Source organism: Convolutriloba macropyga, chromosome 4, assembly GCF_964194025.1.
Source record: "Convolutriloba macropyga chromosome 4, txConMacr16.3, whole genome shotgun sequence".
Taxonomy (NCBI): Eukaryota; Metazoa; Xenacoelomorpha; order Acoela; family Convolutidae; genus Convolutriloba; species Convolutriloba macropyga.
In genome coordinates this window covers 56,854,518-56,860,517 of record NC_134471.1, presented here as the reverse complement: position 1 = coordinate 56,860,517, position 6,000 = coordinate 56,854,518, and the positions used below count along the sequence as shown (strand labels likewise).

General features: G+C 40.5%; 1 pseudogene; it reads left to right on the top strand.

Moving 5' to 3' along the window:
* The first annotated feature begins 373 nt into the window (after positions 1-373).
* On the top strand, positions 374-1,020 carry LOC142338108 (small ribosomal subunit protein uS7m-like; annotated as a pseudogene).
* The last annotated feature ends 4,980 nt before the right edge of the window (positions 1,021-6,000 follow it).

Below are 6,000 nucleotides of genomic sequence, written 5' to 3'. Positions count from 1 at the left end.
GAGTATTTCTAAATAACAAATAGGCATTTAAAAAGTTCCAAATAAGATTTAAATACGTTCTAATATAAGTAGAAAGTTCCAAAAAAGTTCAATTAACCTAATTTTAAGTAAATATAACCACGATATGTACCGATTAAATTGGTTTTTGGCTTAATATTTTTAGGTTTTCTAAACAATTGTCGAACGAATACGAACCGATTTTGACGTCAATAACGTCAGGCAAAAAATGCTAAATGAACATCAAAAAAAAGTCTTGCCGTCTAAAATCACTGGTTACTTTTTTCGATTATGCTTACACGTTGTTATGCTTTTAATGTATACTCACACGTTGTTGAATTGAAACAGATACGGACTACAGTTTTACTTAGTTTATATGGTTCCGCGACATGGGTAAGAATTACGAACACGCTTTAGCCTAAATTTTGTGATAAACTTATTAAAAAGAAAAGAGTTTGTTAAGCTGGTCTCCCATTTTCTGTAATTTGTGCAGCAAAATTCAGAACAGTACGGTTCAATTGAATCGGACAATTACATATTTGAAGCGACATCGAAAACCCAAATCTTGGCAAGACCCCTGGAATCCGTACCGTGCTAAAGTAGGTTTACATTGTTCCAATTTACGATGAAGAAATTCTACAGTCTTTACCTCTGGAAATTAGAAGTAGAACTGTTAAAGCTGCCATTAATAATTACCCGGCCATGTTTTACCACAACCCAGATGTCCAAAAGTTTAGCAATATGGTATCTCAAGGTTCCAATTACAATAGGTGTCTTACAACTGACCGAATGCTGCGTGAAATCAAGCGGATTCAAGCGACCAAATACTGGCAAACAACAGACGAGGCAGAAAAGTCAAATATCGAGAGAAACCCTGTGAAAATATTTGAGCAGGCAGTTGATAAGGCAAAACCTCTGATTGGTACTATTGAACAACTGAAGCTAGGAACAGTCCACCAAATTCCAATTGCTTTGTTTGACAACACAAAGCTGTTCATGGCTCTTAGATGGCTAAAACTGTAAGACACAACCAAACAATTTTTTGCAGTAAATTCAAAATTCATATAAAAAATTTCGACAGCAAGAAACCCAATTCGTGAATTTTTTTGACATTGGTATAGTAGAAGTAAACTAATCTTTGTAGAAAACATTGGTAAGGAAAACAATTTTTGAGAAGAAAAAACACCAATTTTGAAAATTTTTGGTAGATTTACCAAAAATTTCGAAAAAATTGATACAGTCGGTTCGTATATCAAAAATAAATTCTGATATAGAGAAAATTGATAGAATATTATGCTAAATTGTTCGAATTTTTGGTCAATTTGACGCAAATTTTTGGTCAATTTGATGCAATTCAAAAACATAGATTATCAATAACGAATATTGATAAACCGTATTTTTGAGTTTAAAACCGCCCAATTTACTTGATTACCGTTCCGTGATCAAGAATTTTTAAAAAATTGACCAAAATTTGAAAAAAAATGGAAAAATGCATAAAATTCTGAAAAATTTGTCAAAAAATCAATTTTCCAGCCAGAAGGTTTGTAAATTGAGTGAAACTCAATAAACACAGAAAATTGTGAAAACTTTCACAACCTCCGGCCTACAGAAAAAAAATGATCGCATCCCTATAATTTTTCTCGTCGCTCGTTTATGTACGGTTTCGTCCACATCCTCTAAATTTTCAGTTCTCCATGTTCCAAAGTTCAATAACGTCGCTCTCCCAAAACTTCGCTTTTCGTTTTCTTTCGCTGCTTTTCCTGATTTAGATGTAGTGTGCCATATGTGATGAAGTAGGTTGTTTGTTTTTGCTGTAGTATGTTGAGTATGCTGGTATGCTGGTTTGATGTTTAGGTCTTATAGCTTTCTAGGTTGTGACTTGAGTTTATTCTCGAGTTACGGCTGGATTGTTCTTTGACTTTTCAAATTTACTAATTCATTAGCCCTCCTGTTGTAGTATATTGATTTTGCTGCTATATGTTTGTGTGTACCTGTATGGTTACTAGTTGGTATGGTCTCTTTGCCTTCTAGGGTGTGACTTAAGTTTATTCTCGAGTTACGGCTGGATTGTATCTTGACTTTTTCAACTGTCTTAATCTACAAATACACTATTGTAGTTTATTCAATTTTGCTGTAGTTTGTTTAATAACGTTAGTTTGCTGATTGTTTGTTGTGGTTTGGGTTTTGCTAGGAAGTGACTTGAGTTCATTCTGGAGTTACGGCTAGTAAATTTCTCGACTTTTTCTTTCTCTTTCTTTTAGAGTACTACTGCATTGCCGTAAATTAATTTGTTATATTAAGCTCCATAATGAACTATGCTAGATTTTCTTGCAGTAGCTTCTCTCCTTTTACCTAGGTTGTGACTTAAGTTTGTTCTGGAGTTACGGCTAGGTTGTTTGGTTGAGTTTTTGCTGTGGTCTGTTAACATAGGTCTTTGCGACCTCATTTCCCGCGCCCGTTCTTCCCCAACGTCCCGCTTCGTTGCGTTGCGCGTTTTTCGCTCGACTTCCCGCACCTCCCGCTCCCGTTCCATCGGGCACTGCTCGCTCGACTTCTCGTTTGTCCCGTTTCCGTTGCGTTATGCGTTGCTCACTCGACTTCCCGTTCGTAACGTTTCCGTTTCGTCGCTCGTTGGACGCTCGACTTCCCGTGTGTCCCTTGTCTCCCTCCGCGTTGAGCGCATAGCGTTCAGCGCTCCACTTCTGTTTTTGTTGGGCACTGTGTGCTCGACGACCTTTTCTGCTCTTTGGGCGGTTTGTTTTACAGACCGTCTACAGTGTGCTGTGTTTGGTGTCTTCTGCGATGGCTTTGTTTTGCGTGGATTTGGTTTATTTGGGGTGTGCATATAATAGATAACCGTGTGCAGTGTTAGTTTTGCTGGTTTTTGGAAATAACAACATTGAGATGTCTAATAGTCTTGATCAAAAAGTCAATAAGTTGTACGCTGCCAGGTCAAAGCGTGAGGCTGAATTGCATGCTATACATGAAGATATTTTTCATTGTATAAATAATCAAAGTAGTCGAGTGAAAGTGAACGCCTAGTAACAAAATGCAACGAAGCTTTTACGACTGTTGTAGACAAAAATGAGGACCTGATTGCATTTGCTGGAAAAACGGAGGATCCAAGTGCACTTGTTCCTTCATTAGAGTCTTACTTGAAGGCAATGACAACTAAGAACAAAATACTCACTTCAGCACGAAAATACATCAACTCTGCTGATGATAAAGTGAGTGAGTTCCAGGAACCAAGGGCTTCCATTCCTTCTAGACTTCCTTCAATTACGGCCTCGTCAAAAACATCTAGTCAGCGTAAACATGATTACGTAATTGCTAAAATGAAGCGCGAAGAAATTGAAAAACAGATTGAGGCAGCCATTCGCCTTGCTAAACGAAAAAAAAAGCAAATGGAATTAGTTGCACTGTAGGAAAACAACAGGAAGCGGTTGGCAGAGGCAACTCTGCACGAATTTGAATTGCTGGACCCCGTTGCTAAAGCTAGCCATTCTGAAACAATTGCAAGTGCTAGGAGCTCAATGAGAAGTGAAAAGGCTGTCCAGGACTGGATGAATACCTCACTTGCTTTAAGTTTTAACAATGAGGAGAAAACTAGTGAACCAGAGGTTACAAAAGACCCTCCAGAATGCCCTAGCCACAATAACGGCGAAGCAGTGGAAGATCACAACACTGAAACTTCAAGGCAATCCATTCCAAAAAATTGTCGAGGCAACTACATTTTAAGCAGTGAGACCTTGCAGCAACTCGATCCTTTTTATATTTAACCTGAAAATTTTTTGGCTGCTGCTAACAAACAAGCGTTGTATCAGGCGCAACTAAGGGCGCAAATGGATCAAACAGGCCAACAAGGCATGGCGCTTGCAAGCATAATTAACCAAGGATCCGCCGATAGTCAGCCGCCTTCTGTACACGGCCCAGAGGCTTCTTCACCACCCATTCAACAGCCCAGTCCACCACAGCCGTTCGCACCGCAAAGAAACCAAAATAATACATCCGAAGTATTTCCCAATGCACAACTTCAAATTTCACAATCCAGGGGACCTGAAACATCAGGTCTGCCCAAAAACAATTCGGCCCAGCGCATATGCTCCCGACAACAAATTAATTGTGTCCCCCGAGCACCAAACGCCACTCTTCCTCCTTTTCCGACAACAAATCATCCAGCCCCCGTAATAAACGTTCCCTTGCACCCAAGCGCCCCACCAAACCCAAATACTCAACAACACAACTCCGAACCCGCTCGTCCTAATGACTTTCCCATTCCGAACCCAATCTTCGCACCTAACCTCACTGCTCCCATCCCACACGCCCCTTTGATTAACCAGCCTCTCGTCAACAACAATTTTCAGAATAGTAATAACTGAGTACACAAAGTTGTACGTTCTGTTGCTCCTCCTTTCTCAAAAATGCCCAATATCCTTCTTGGTCAAAACTTTGTGTCAAATATGAGTCATTGGCGGTTTCCACAGCACAGACTGTCAATAGTCAACCAAGACCTCACCACCGTGAATAGTCTGCCTCCAAATGTACACAACCAAATCGCAAACCCTCAAGCACTAATATTCCACAACAAATGTATTCGAATTCACCCCCTTTTGATTGATATGCAATCACCATCAGGTGCACAGCAGGAAAACCCAATCGCAACTACTAGTAATGTTGTACCCGGTCTAGCCACTCCGGTTTTTCAGCCAACATACTCCTATTTTGGGCCCACTCCGTTGAGTTGGAGTGGTCCGCAGGTGTTTGCACCTGCCCCTCCAATACCGGAAAATCCGTCATTAATTAGGGAATTAGCTGATGCAATAACAAGTAAGAAAAACGACCCTTTGCCTGAATGGAAACTTGCAGAGTTTAATGGCGACCCATTAAAGTGGCATGAGTGGTATGGTCAATTCAAAAGCGCGATTAACTCGCAGTCGCTCACTGATGACGTTAAATTGACTTACCTTAAAAAAAACTCGTCACCGGTAAAGCAAAGATTGCAATCGCCGAGTTTGCTTACTGTGGTTTAATGTACAAGGATGCACTAAGGACTTTAGAACGTAAATTTGGCCAGCCACAGGCAGTCGTAAGTGCACACTTAGATAAACTAAGCAACTTTCCTCCTCTTAAAATGCACAATAGCGACAACATCATTACCTATTCGGCGGCCGTATCCAGCCTCGTTGTGGTTTTCAGGTCACTATCATATGATGCAGACTTGAAAAGCACTTCCCTATTTAACCAAGCGGTACAGAAGTTACCTTCAAACATGAAAGAGTCATGGTTGCTCTTTACGGTTAAGAAGCACTGGGTAAAGCCTCCCCTCCTTGACTTTAACGATTGACTTAAAGAAAAAGCTGAGGCCCACGATCTTATGAAACAAAGCGCAACCAAGGCAAATCCTGAAGATTACAGCACTTCAGTAACCAAGACCAAAAGAGCCTCAAAAGTGTTTGCATCAAACTCACAACAAAGGGAAACAAAGAAGCAAATGCCATCTTCTTCGACAAACACTTACTCTCGCTGTATTGTATACAAAGGTAACCACCGGCTATGGGAGTGTCGAGTTTTCAAAGAAAAGACTCCAACCCAGAGAGCTAAGTTGGTGGCGGAAAATAAACTTTGCTTTTCGTGCTTACGCGATAAGCACACATTCCGCCAGTGCCCTCAACTGAGAAAGGGCCGAGCAGAGGGGTGCAATAGTTCGCATAACACACTATTGCATGGAACAGATAGGGTTTTCCCAACAAAACAGTCAACATATCCTAATACCATTCAGCCTTCTGGCAACATAGGTCAAAGTAAAGCAACTACTAGTCAACAGCCGTCTAATAAGACCACAACGATGTTATATGTTACTGATGTTAAGGGGCTTCTTCAGGCAACGGAATTGCATTTGTTCAATTCGTCCTGTTTGGATACCATTTTCAATTCGTCCTTTAGTTTTGTGTGATACCGCCTGCAGTAACTCTCGGTTAGCCAGTAGTCTCGCAGATAGACTCG